This window comes from Petaurus breviceps, unplaced genomic scaffold, assembly GCF_028583685.1.
Source record: "Petaurus breviceps papuanus isolate PSGF00001 unplaced genomic scaffold, PetGlider_PUasm1.0 90731, whole genome shotgun sequence".
Lineage (NCBI taxonomy): Eukaryota > Metazoa > Chordata > Mammalia > Diprotodontia > Petauridae > Petaurus > Petaurus breviceps.
In genome coordinates this window covers 3,966,247-3,980,200 of record NW_027187325.1, presented here as the reverse complement: position 1 = coordinate 3,980,200, position 13,954 = coordinate 3,966,247, and the positions used below count along the sequence as shown (strand labels likewise).

Sequence of the window (13,954 nt, the reverse complement as noted above, 5' to 3'; positions counted from 1 at the left end):
GATTGAGGTCTGAAAGATCCTTTTACAACACAGTCACATTATCATAGCTTTCTCTTTCCTCCCACTCTGACAATAATGTATTTTCCTTGCACATAGGCCCTGTTCCATCAAATCAATAACACTTAGAAGTTTGTGTTACAAGATCAATGTTTAATTTTCACTGGCTTTTGGATTTGTCCGTCATTTATAAATTTTTTTTTTTTGGAAATAGTACATGAGGATTGTTTGTCTTCCCTTGCTCCTGTGACTACTTGTTCTATCCTTTTTCTTTATCCTGTGTCAAGTTTTCCTCTTTCCAGTATCAAATTTTCTACACATTAATTATGCGTTCATTGCTACCCCTGCAGGGGTTAGGTCCAAGGGAAGAAGGAAGAACAGGGGAAAAGGGTGATAGAGATCCTTTGCCTTGTTTACTTTTAGTTGTTGGCATTTAAACCTCTACTTCCTGGATTATACTTGACCTTTTTAATGCTAAGAAAAGAATTTGTCAATTGACAGAGGAAATCTTTCACAGCCAGGCAGTGTTTCTCTTCCTACACTTTACAATTGGATATTGAAATGCAAATATTGTTTGTCTAGAGTCACTGGCAAAAAACAAACTTATTTCATGTTTTCAAGCACAACACACACGTGTGTGTGTATATGCATGCAGTTATCATCCATTCAGAGAGAAGCTGCAGTGAGTGGTTTGTCAAACATCTAAACCGAAGCTTGTTATCCATGTGAAAATGGCCCATAATCCATTTCTAAAACCCCTTTACAATTTTCCATCTCTTATCACTCTCACTATTGTGCTAATTTCTCACTCTCTTTTGGCAGTCTGCTCTGTTTTCATTCAAACTCATCAAAGCATACATAATGGAGTAGGTAGGGATATTGAAATTGAGTTCTCTCCAATATTGCAGTCAGAAGATTCCTAATGTATAATTGTCGGGTATGATGGAAGGTAATAGATTATCCTCTAACTATGAAGTTGATTTGACACATAAGCTATTATAAGTTGGCAAAGAAATATGTCTATCTAGTTATCTTTAACACCTGGAGGTCTGGTTCCCAAATGTTGAAATAATGTTGTTCACACACCACGCCCCCCTCCCCACCCAAGAATGCTTGTCAGACATTTGGTCCAAGATATGGAGGTACAAAGGTGATGGTACCAAGTGTTTGTGGAGCAGGAATATACTAGCTCTTTTTGACTCACTAGATAATCTCCAAGCAAATCAGTTCCTTGCTTCATGCCCTAGAAAGAACTTCAAAGCTACATGTGTGACCTGCTAAATTGACTTTATAAAAAAAAAAAAACTTAATAGAAGTGTCAGGAAATCAAATTATTGATTTTTTAAAAATTCCCCTAGAACTTGAAGATATACTCATCAAATATCGAGTTTTCCAAATTAGGTGAGATAATACTGTGGGAAGTAAGAAAAAGGATCCAAATTGGATCTGGCAAATAGCAAGGGGGGGGGGGGGTTGGAGAGTGGGGACTGTTCTTTTAAAATGAGAAAAGAAGCCTTTGAGACAAATACAAAGTAATACAGGGAAATGTTCTCCTCTCCTCTCTATGGTTCCTGAGATTATATTGCCACAGGCTGCCAATGTGCAAAAGAGGACTTGGATTCTGTGTGTCGGATCAACTCCCTTATCCCATGTTGCTAAATGAATCTATACAAGCAGGAATCTATACAAGATTGTGTGGTAGAAAGGCCAAAGAGAAGAAGTTTGTGGTCTCGTTGGCTCTAAGTTGAATCAGCCATTATTAAAAATGCTATTGTGGGGATGGGGAGAAGCCTTCATGAAATTGGAACATTTTAAAAGGAATCTGAAAAGCAAGCGTGAAGAAAAAAATCCTTTTTCTGTGTTGTTCAGACCTCTATTAGAATATTATGTCCAGACTTGCTCACTGAATTTTAAAAGAACATGGGAAAAAAGAGTTTTCCAGATATATGAGTTGATTGGAAGAAAAGTATGTTAAATCTGCCTTCTAGGGAGATGCTTGCTAAGTCTCATTTGAATCAAATTTATGAATAAAAGCATATTAAGTTAAAATCCCAGCTCTGTTTTTTATGGTGTTGTAGCAGCAAGCACGCCAAGCGTCCTCAGGGTTTGCTGCCACCACGGGTTCTTGGATCTGCTTTGATAAAGGAAAGCAACGCAAAATGGGTTAACAAGCTTACTTTAATCAAACATATATCATTTACCTCGTTCAGGTGAAAAAGGTCAGCACCCTGAACTTCAAAGTAGACAGGCAGAATTATCAAGACAAACAGATCAAGTAGACAGCTTTCCAAACTGTCCAACCATTACATCCATACCAAATCAACATCTGGCTTTCAACATCTGGGTTTTTCAAAGCTGGGGGGCTCTGGACAATGGCTTCCCAGAATCCAGATCAAATCACAGAACACTTCTCGAAGTGAGCCCCAAAACAAAGCTACACATCAGGGCTTATATAGCCTTCTCCTGGCTCAGAGAATGTAACAACCTTATTGACTCACTGGCCAATCAAGAAGTATCTACTGAAAAACAAGACTCCCACCCCAGGCTCCAGGTGCACTTTAGCCTAGGGGCAGGGAAGATCTTCAAATTTACATTCCCATTACAGGTGTATATGACATTGGGTAAGTCACTTAACTCCTCTAGAAAAATTTCCACATTTATGAGATGAAAGGATTGGATTAGATGACCCCTAAATTTCCTTTTAACTCTAAAGCAACCATCCTTAAACCTCTAGTGTGAGGGTTTACTAAACCTTGCAGGACTGCTCATCCACCTTTGGTGTGCACCTGTCACACAGTTCTCACTTGTGACTCTAAGAAGATGTAGCAATCACAGTGGGCACAACCCAGTAAAACTTCACAATCTGGGTAGAGGGGGATAAAACAGGTAGACTACTACTTCTACTACTACTACTACTACTACTACTACTACTACTACTTCTACTACTACTACCACCACATTCCATTTATATCATGCTTACCATATGCCAAGCACTGTGTTAAATGCATTACAATTATTACCTCATTTGATTTTCAAAACAAGTTTGTGAAATAGGCACTGTTATTATCTCCATTTTTATAGATAAGGGAACTGAGATGACCAGAGGTTAAATAACTTACCAACGGTCACACAGCTAGTGAGTGTCTGAGACCAGATTTTAAATCATTTCATATTCATGATAACCATGATTGGAAAATATTTAACAAAATAAATAAAAATTCAATACAGCATAGATAATATTAATTTGTAGTTTTCTAAGTCAGTATATGTCCATAGGAATCCATTTCTATCCGAGTTTCACAACTCTACTCTAATGTGCTTTTCCCCCCAAAAAATATCTTAAAAGGACATGATTGGCCTACCATAAAACAATATCTTATGTTATATTTTATACATTTTATGTCTATTCTTATTTCATCTTAAGATACATAAATGTACATATATGCATGTTAAAGTATATACACACAGAGGTTATACATATATATGTATATGTATTTGTGAATATATGTAAAAACAAAGTGTAATATATTGTATACACGCACATACACGTAGCATAAAAAAGTGCCATACATACCAAAATACTGACAGCAAATTGTTTTCTGGAGTATTTCCTCTAACAAGTTTCTATTACTTTCAACTTGTCTACCAGTCTCCTTGGTTTATCTAGTATCCTTTCAACCAGGTGCCAGTGAGCTCACCTATGTTCTATGGGAAAGAGACCCTCAAATGACACCCCCCCCAAAATAAAAGGTCAGTAAATTGTAATCTCCTTAAATTTATTGAGTAACTTAATCATTTGATCAGATTCCATCAATAAACACACACACACACAAATATGGGTACACGTATGGGTACATATATATATGGGTACATATGTGGGTGCATGTACATGTATACACATACGCATGTATTAAGTAAGTATTCATGTGTGTACATATACAGATATGTATGCATGTGCATATGTGTGCACACACACAAAGGTTGCCACTAAGACAGAGCAGATTATATATGTGAAACATATTTATTTTACTATAAGTAATATATTTATATTAATTAATATATAGTTAAACAATATAATTTGCATACACATGTTAATTATATGTATATATGCTATAAAATTTGCATATATGTATATTCTGCTCTAAGAATTTTGGGGACCAACTATATGTATGTATAATAACATACACATACATGGATATATGGTACATTTATGTGTGTATACTTATACACACATATCTGCACTCACCCCTATATTCATATTTATGTGTATGTATATTTGTGTTCGTTTGTGGAATCTGATCAAATGATGAGTTCCACAACAAATCTGCTGGATTTTTAGTGTAATGATTTTTTTTTTTTAGAGTTATTTGTGGGTCTCCTTCCCACAGAACTGAAACGCGCTTACTGGCACCTGGCTGAGAGGCTGCAAAGTAACCAAGGAGACTGGTAGACTGAAGTTCAAAAGGATAAAAGCTTGCCAGAGGAACTACTTTAAAAAATAATAAAATTGCTGTCAGTATTTTGGGATGTATAGCATCTTTTTATGCCTAATATAGCTGGCACATACGCCTAAGAGTTGGATATCTAGGTCAAACTGTATGAAAATTTTGGTGATTTTCTTCATAGAATTCCAAATTGCTTTCCTGAATGATTGGATCATTTCAGTCTTCCTTAGGAGTGTATTAGTGTCCGTATCTTCAGGTGTTCTCTTCAGTGTTAATTGTTTTCATTTTATCTTTGCCCATTTGCTAGTTATGTGTTAAAAACTTATGCTTATTTTTATTTGTTTTTCTCTTATAATTTAGTGATTAAGAGCAGTTTTTCATATGGTTGTTAATAGGTTGTGTGGTTGTACTAATTTCAATGATGAATTATGAAATTGATCTGAAAATATGTAATTCTTGCCACTTTAGCTTGGATTCTTGTCTCAGACACCAAAATCATAGATTATAGTAATTTTTGGTCTTCATTTTTGTACATTTTTTATTCCTTCATGAGAATTGTCACTTGTTTGTCTTTATTTAGCACAACCTAATATCCATCCCTAAAACCTCTGATGCCTATCCTTTTTCTCTCTGACAGCCTCAGGTAGATTTCCTGTGTTTCTCTGAGTAAATTATCAGGTATAGTTTCTTTATTTCCTTTTGAAATCTGGTAACCTTGGTGGGGTCCAAAGAAGAATCACCTTATTTAACACAACTGACAAAATTTAGATCAAGATTCCAGTGTGTTAGGATTGGAAGGGAAGACTTTGATTATAGAGATATGTGGCAAAAGTTGGATTTGTGGGTCAAAAATTTAGTCAATAAGAATTTATTAAATGCTTACTACTACTTACTTGGTGATGCACTAAGTGCTAGGGATACAAAAAAAGGCATCAACATGCTCCCTACCCACAAGAAGCTCATATTTTAATGGGGAAGAGTATATGTACATATAGGATTCTTTCTGTCTGTCCTGTCTCTTTGTCTGTCTCTTCTTTTTCTCTTTCTCTCCTCCTTTCCTTTTTCCTCTATCTATCTCCTTTCTGGTTTTCTGACTCTCTGTCTCTCCTCTTTCTGTCTCTTCCCTCTTTCCCTCCCTTCCTCTTCCTCTCTCCCCATTCCATCCCCACATCTGGCTTTCTATAGCAAATGCGGGGTAATCTCAGAGAGAAGTCATTGACAGATTAAGAAGGGGAAAGTGGTACCTGGGAAAGATCTCTTGGAGAGGGCAGAAAGTGAGCTGGGTCATTAAGGAAGATGAAGAAGTCAAGAAGCAGAGGTGTCTTCTCTTCATGACAAGAGTGGGATGAACATTAGCTGGGAATTCAGGAGATCTGAGGATCTTTTTCCAGCTTAGATATTAATTAACTATGTGATCTTGGGGAAATAACTTCACCTTTATAGACATTTCTTTCTTTATCTTTAAAAAAGGCAGGGGGTAAATTATTCTAGTTGTGATACTCCTCAGATTTTTAATTCAGGTCCAGATCTAGAACAAATTGAGAAATACAGAAAGTTTATCTATGGTGTTCCTCATATTTCAACCATCCCCATTGCCCTAGGTCTTTGATTCCTGACCTCACTTTCTCATGCCCCCCCTGTCAGACCATCTATGTACTTACCACCTATTATTCTTTTGTATTTAATAGTCTTCAATCATCTTTCCTAAGAGTTAGAATCTCTTTAATTTCCTAATAAATCACGTGGCAAATTTTATTAAATTTATTAATTTTGATGGAGTCAGAAGAGCCTAGGGAACTTTTGTTACACATGTTTATGTAAACAGTTATGGAGTGGAAAGAACAGTCTTTGGTGTTTAATCCAAGAGAGGATCTCAAAGTGAAAATTTTAAACCAGGACTGAAGGAGTATTATTATGATAGACCCATGGAATCCTTTTTTTGGGGGGAAGGGAGACTGGTGTTTGTTCTTTTGTTACCCTCCAAATCAGCCTGCATGGAAACTCTTTACTAGTAGGTTTATTATATTAAAGTCCAGAGACCATTCAGTTTTAGAGTCAGATGATGTGTATTTGAATCCCAGATCTGTTCATTGTTACCAGTGACATTCCAAGAAGTATGTTGTAGAGGTAAGCAGGAAGGAATTTGAATATGTTGTTAGAAAAGAACAGGGTTTGAATCCCAGTTCTGAAACTTCATTGCTGTGTCACTTTAGGCAAGCTTCTTTGCCAATGTATGTTTCACATTCTTCAACTATAGAATATGGACAATACTAACATTCAGTAGTTCATACTATCAGGGCAGCTAGGTAGAACAATAGATAGAATGCTGGATTGGAAACAGGAAGTCTCATCTTCATGAGATTAGATCTGTCCTCAGACACTTACTGGCTGTGTGACCCTGGGCAAGCCACTTAATGCTGTTTGCTTCAGTCCCTCATCTGTAAAATGAGCTGGAGATGGAAATGGCAACTACTCCAGTATCTTTTTCAAGAAAACCCTAAATGGGGTCCTGAAGAGTCAGACACAACTGAAACTGATTCAACAAGAACAAAAGGTATATATATATATATTTCATGGGTCGATAGTAAGTAAACATTTATTAAGAGTTTACCGTGTGTCAGGAACTGTATTAAACTCTGGACATACAAATAAAAAAAAAGAAAAAAAGTCTCTCCCCTCAAGGATCTTATATTCTAAAGGGGGAAGACAACACAAGAAAGGAAGCTGAGAAGCATGATGAGGGAAGGGAAGGTACTTGATTTAGAGCCTGGTGTAGAAAACAGAGAAGGACTAACATAGTGGAGGTAGGTAGAAAATGAGTAAATGAATGTCCTGAGCCCCCTCCTTAAATAGTGACTTTTGGAGTTCATGGCCCTTCCATCTATTCAGAGGGAAACAAGGTAATGATGAGGGGTGATGCCAGGGCTTATTCAATTCTTCAGGATGTTGAGGTTTCCAATGTTGAAATTCCTTGAGCAAGTCAGAGAAGTCAGAGAAATCCCAAAGTAGCTCACTAAGGTGAGAAACCAATGCTCAAATTAGATGCTGACTTATCATAATGAAAAGACAACTGACATCTATATAGCTTTGACAATACGTTATTTCATGACTCACAACAACCTTCCAATGTAGGTGCTATATGTATTTTTATCACCATTTTGCATAGGAAGAAACTAAGGTTAGTAGAAGTTCAATGAATCTTCTAGAATCACATTGACAGCACATGGCAGAGAAAGAATTTAACCCTCCTCTTCTTAGTTCCAAATTCATCACATAAGTACTTTTATTGTTGTGGTTTGTTTGTTTCAGTCATATCCAAATCTGCATGACCCCATTTAAGGTTTTCTTGGCAAAGATACCATTGCCATTTCCTTCTCCAACTCATGTTTTTACATATGAGAAATGGAGGCAAATGGAGTTAAGTGGCTTTCCTAGTGTCTGAGGGCAGATTTGAACTCAGGAAGATGAATCTTCCAGACTTCAGATCGGGTACTCTAACCACTGCACCACCTAGGTACCCTACACACAAACTTTGTCAACTTTAAAGCGTTGCATAACCTTTGGCTATTATTGTGTCAATTTCCAGTGTCTCTGGGTCTCATTGTCCTCTTCTGTAAAATGAGATATTTGATTTAAATGATATCTTGGTTCTTGTGCAGCTCTAAATCCTATCTAGGATGTGCCCTGGGATATTCTAAATAGTAGTAGTAGTAGAAATAAAAAGACTATAATATGTTTGTATTGTGGTATGCTACTTTATATGTTGTCAGGAAAGAGATGTAGTAGCGAAAAAGATTGAGTAATCATATGATGAGAGAAAGGCTGACCAATAGACACAAACAAGGGTTGTTCTAATGTCAGCTTTACAATGTTGAGAGAAAGCAAGCAAGCTCCCCAACACACTGAGTGATGCACTTGGAGTGAACCCATGGGAGTACATAAACACAAATTGTGCTACATTTTGGAGAGAATGGCAATTGATGAACTCACAGATTCATTTGAATACTAGATATTTCATTTAGTTCTTGAAATAAACCTATGGGATACAAGGAAGTGAAGGGGAAAGGGATGGGGATAAGCATTTACATTGTACCTATTATATTCTAGGAACTGTGCGAAAGTGCTTTTTACAAGTATTGTATCATTTGATTCTCACCAAAATCCTGAAAGGGAGGTGCTATTATTATTTCCATTTTACAATTGATAAAACTGAGGCAAACAGAGTCATACAACTAGTAACTCTCTGAGGTCATATTTGAATTAAAGTCTTCCTGACTTTAGGTCCAGTACTCTATGTTCTGTGTCAACAGCACAGTTGATAGGTATTTTTATTCCCATTTCACAGATGAAGAAACTGGAATCCAGAGAGTTTGACTGACTTTTGAAAGCATCAAACAGCTGGTTAGTAGAAGATTTGGGACTAGCACCCACTTTGACACTTAAAAGAATGCCCATTATCTCCAGTAGAAAGAGCTTCTTTAGAGCTAGGATGGAGGCATAATCCATTTCCCTTGGAGCAAATGCATTATGTCCCGACTTGCATCCATTCATGTGTAGCATATATGTTTTGGCTCACTGGCAGTTTAATCAGATGGAATAATACTCTTGTCCTAGGACCAAGTGCTTATATTTCAGAAGGCCAATTTACTTTCCATAGGTGAAGTGTTTTCCTGAGGTGTATTTCAGTCTGAAAAATAAGGAAGAAAATTAGACAGTACAGAACAAGGGGAAAGTTTTCAGTGTCTCCTTCCATGGGCTTAATTTGTTTCATTGTCAAGGGTGCCATGGCCTTGACAAAGGGCTTCCAGAGAAAAGAGGGAGGTGTAGGCCAAGCTAGGGAGGGCAGTTTGAATTGGGCTGCAGAAGGGAAGTTCTATAGACTTTAGATCTCTCTGAACTAACTGTAGACAGCATAATCTCCTGCTAAATTGGGCCATTAAATAAAACTACTAAGTCATAAAGCTGTAGCATTACCCAGAAATTAAAGCATTGTCACCTTTGCGTGGCCAAGTACTTTAAGAGGTACTTAGGGATGTTCTCTTCACATACCACCTCCCTGCTGCCAGTTGACTATAACTCTGACATATAAGGTGGTTTTGCAGGTTTTTTTTTAAATTTAAAGCAATCAGGTTTAAGTAACTTGCTCAAGGTTACACAGCCAGTTATTTCTGGGTGTGGTGCTAAGTATCTGAGCCCAGATTTGATCCCCAGGTCATCCCGACACTGGAGTCGGTGCTCTTATTTGCTGAGCCACCTGGCTGCCCCTAAGCAATTGGGGTTAAATAACTTGCTCAAGGTTACACGGCCAGGTGTTTCTGGGTGGGTGCTAAGTATCTGAGCCCAGATTCGATCCCCAGGTCATCTCGACACTGGAGCCGGTGATCTTACTCACTGTGCCACCTGGCCGCCCCTGCAGTTCTTGAGAGGTGAAATATCCAGAGTGATTTTTGCTTCTTTTCTTGAGAAGCAACAACAGGCCCATATTCCCCAAATGTGACTCCCATTTGGGCCATATGGTGAGCTTACAAATTAGGACAGTAAGTGACCATAGGTCAGAGTTCTAGAGCTGAGAGACAAGTGTCTTAGTGATGATCTTGATATAGAAGCATCAGTAGTAGGGTACATAGCACGGATCAGTGATCTGGAGCAGTGGAGGGCAGGTGGCAAGAAGATGGCAAGAGATATAAAAGATGTGATACTAGTTATAATCAAGGACATAAAACAAGTGCACATTAAAAAAGATGGATCCTTTGTCACAAAGTAAATAAAACTTGATTTTAAAGTTAGTCTTTCCTTCCCATCACTAAGCAGCTGTCTATCAATACAGACATCAACAAACAATTGATGAGTGCCAGCAAATCTGTCCAAAGTCACACATCCCTTGGTCTATTGGATATTTTAACCTTGAAGTCAACACAGAGTGTGAAATGAGAAGCAGTGCTTGTCTCAACAAGCTCAGGCATGCTATCTCCTTCAGTTGACTTCATTGCAAAATATGTACCTCTTCTTCCCCCATCACCCCTTCATTTCAGCAAATAGAAACATATTCTTCTTTATTTCAAGTTCAGTTGTTTTTTACATTGTACTTTTGAAGTTATAATACTAAACAATAATACTAAAGTATCATGTAACCATTATGATCCATAAAAGATTATATTATGTATTCTTAATTTTGAAGACACTTTAATAATTTCAAAATTCCTATTTTTTCTTCAAAATACTGCTAACCATATTTTAATGGAAAGGGGTACAGACTGAAATATGAACTATTTGTCATATGAATTATACAGAGATTATATTCTGTAAGATATCAAAGGGGAAAAGACTTTTCTGGTTGGGAGATCAGGTAAGTATACTACATCTATAACATCTACTAATAAAAGATCACATATAATTAATTATTACATTTTGTAGTTTAAACTCTAGGTATTCTAGACTGAGGCTCTAGGATTTCTTTGTTCTTGTTAAACATATTTTTATAGGTGAATTTTGTATTATATCACCCTTTTTCACTATATGTCTCTCCATTCTCAAGGACCTAATCAACACAGTGATACCTTGTAACAGTGGAGAGAGACAGAGACATAGAGAGAGACAGAGAGAGAGAGAGACAAAGAGAAAGAGACAGAGAGACAGAGACAGAGAGAGGGAGACAGAGAGACAGAGAGAGAGACAGAGACAGAGAGAGAGGGAGAGGGAGAGAGACTGAGACAGAGACAGAGAGAGAGACAGAGACAGAGAGAGGGAGACAGAGAGAGACAGAGAGAGAGAGGCAGAGAGAGAGACACAGAGAGAGAGAGACAGAGAGAGAGAAGCAAATAAAACAAATCAGTAAAATCAATTTATATAGGGCTATAAGATTTAAAAGAAGGAGGTGGTCAATGTGGTAATGAAAGGCGTCCTGGAAGAAGTAGTACTAGAGTAGTCATTGTAGGACATGAATGATTTCAGTAGTAAGAAAGGAGAAGACAGGAAGGGGACAACAAGAGCAAAGGAGTATGGTTAAGAATAGCTCAGTCTTGTAGTGTTTGTGGGTCTGCAAGTAAACTAAGAGTCTGGAAAATAGTAACCAAAGCCTGAACAAGGTATAGGTTTGTACCTAATAGCAAAAGAGTAAATCAAACTTAAATCTTTCCCCACAGAGCAATTACATGTTTGCACTTGCCCTTTTTTTCCTGGCCCATGATTTTATGGAGAGTCGATGATTGGAAATCAAAATTGAAACTTTCAGAATGAACTAGCAATTTGTGATTCTCATTCTCTCTGAAGGAGAAGAGAGCAGAGAAACTATGAATCCAGTGATCCTTTTTCTCCATTATTATTCTATGTATTTGTACTGATGTCACAGGAGCACCTTTCAACCTGTTCTTCTCTTCTCCCAGGTCTTTGAATATGTCATATTTATGTTCTTTTTTTTTTTTTCAAAATAAAGCTAGAAGATGCTAGGTAGGAAATCATCTGCGATAACTGATTCCAGGGACACTGCATTTCAGTCAAGGTCTATTTAGGTGTCAGCATTCTTTTTTCTGTTGGTTAGAGCTCTAAGCTGTTCCCTAGTCCAGGAGCTTCTTTCAATTCCCTCTGGAGCCAATTAACTTTGCTTAGTGTCATGACGATAGAATGAACCTTGGCCACAATCTTGCAAGGGCATGCTTTTGGTCATAGGGAGCATGGGGCAACAGAGTATGGACTGAATCTTCACAAACCCATCCCTTCTATTGGAAGAACAACTCAAAGGCATACTGTAAATAGATAAGTGACCAGCGATGTCTTTACATATGAACTTCCTTTCATTGGTGTGTTCCTTGGTCCTGGCACTATGAACTGATTAAGTAATAAAGAAGCATTAGTATTGGATAGAGGAGCAGACTTTCTATCCAGATTTTTTTTTTCCATTCCTGATTAATTCTGTCACAAATGACTATGGGTAAGTTAGTTAAGCCTCTGCTTGATGTAAATGACTTTCTTACATTGTAAATTACGCATGAGTTTCCAGTCTGCATTGGTGGAGGAAATTTTCACACCAGAAGTTTCTCATTCTGATTAAATCACATTTCTGAAATAGAACAAATAAAAAATAAGGTGGCCCCAGATAAAGAAAATTATCTACAAATTGATATATCTATAGTTTGATTACTATATACATCTTACATATATATCTATACATATTTAAGATGTCTGAGATTCATATATCAGTATATATCTATCTAAAGAGATATTGCTATATGTTAGATATTTATCTATTGCTCTGTCTCTCTCTGTCTCTCTCTTTCTCTGTGTCTCTGTCTCTCTGTATCTCTCTCTGTCTCTCTTTTTCTCTCTGTCTCTGTCTCTCCCCCTCTCTCCCTCTCTTTCCCTCTTACCCTTTCTTCCTGCCACTCTCCCTCTCTCATCTAGCTGACTTCCCCTGGAGTTTTTCATCATACCCCAAGGAATCTCATCATCCTGCAAAATTACATCAACTTTTGTACTGAAGATTCATCAGTATCTCAAGTACTCTACCCAATTCTTAACCCATATATTAAGTACTCATTCTCCAGAGAATCCAGAAAAGCCTGTGAGCCTAGGATAAAAAAGGCCAAATATGGATCCTTTGCTGTCTGGGGAGGAGATAGACATAGTTTCCTCTCTTTTCTCCCTACTGTTTGTCCAGCTTGCTCTCTTCATCTCCTAAACCCACATTTCTCTTCAACCTTTAATGGTTTGTGGGCTTGTATAGTTGCAGCAAGAATTGAGTTAGCCTATCTGTTCTCTTACCTCCTCTGACCTCTGCCATCAGTTATCCCACACTCTTGTCCTCTCTTAGGGAATCTTCTTTTTACCCAGGCTCCAGATAGTTGCAGGATGTTAGAGAACTCCTAGGGGTGAGATATAGGCATAGTATTTATCACATCAGAAAGAGCCTTTCCCTACAGGTGTGGCAAAATGCCAGGTATGTAACTCCAGTTACAGATTGGCTTATATTTGAAGCCTATTTAAGGAGGGCTAGCACCTCTGGTGTGAGAGCTTTTTCAGGGCTACTCATCCACCTGTCACCCAGCTCTCACCTGTGCCTCTAAGAAATTGTATCATTCACAGTAACCACACCCCAGTAAAACCATCTCAGCAGATGGGCTAGACTAGGTTGAAAGTAACCAATGATCCTTTAATCTCTAGATGAGTTAGGGCTATTTCTACCTCAAAATGTGTGGTAGAAGGGATGAATGGGAACAGTTTGTTCCAATGACCATGAAGGCAGGTGTTGCAAGGGCTTGGAGCTTGATCAGGCATCAAAGACACCAAGGTCATCTACTACATCCTGGGGCATTGTCAGCCATCTTGACTTTTATCTCGCCACTGGACATTGATGACTCTGGAAGAAAGAGTGAGGCTGAGGACTTTGTGCAACTCTGCCTTGCTTAAATCCAATTTACTCAGAAGTCAAGACATCACCTAGGGTGGTCCTCTTCAAAACCAAATGACATATAATGAAAATCTAGCTTCTTAACACCTTCTAAAACTTAGACTCCACT

At 37.7% G+C, this 13,954-nt stretch overlaps 1 protein-coding gene and 1 long non-coding RNA gene across 3 annotated transcripts in view; one reads left to right on the top strand and one right to left on the bottom strand.

Annotated features, from left to right (window-relative positions):
• Positions 1–13,954, top strand: part of CNTNAP5 (contactin associated protein family member 5) — a 934,370-nt gene that overhangs the window by 584,144 nt on the left and 336,272 nt on the right. The window lies entirely within an intron of this gene.
• Positions 11,888–13,954, bottom strand: part of LOC138145246 (uncharacterized) — a 153,841-nt gene continuing 151,774 nt past the window's right edge. Inside the window, exons 3-4 of the long non-coding RNA XR_011164156.1 lie at positions 13,200–13,300; positions 11,888–12,498 (exon numbers count right to left, since the gene is read on the bottom strand). This is a non-coding gene — a long non-coding RNA (uncharacterized lncRNA). The remainder of the gene's footprint in view (positions 12,499–13,199; positions 13,301–13,954) is intronic.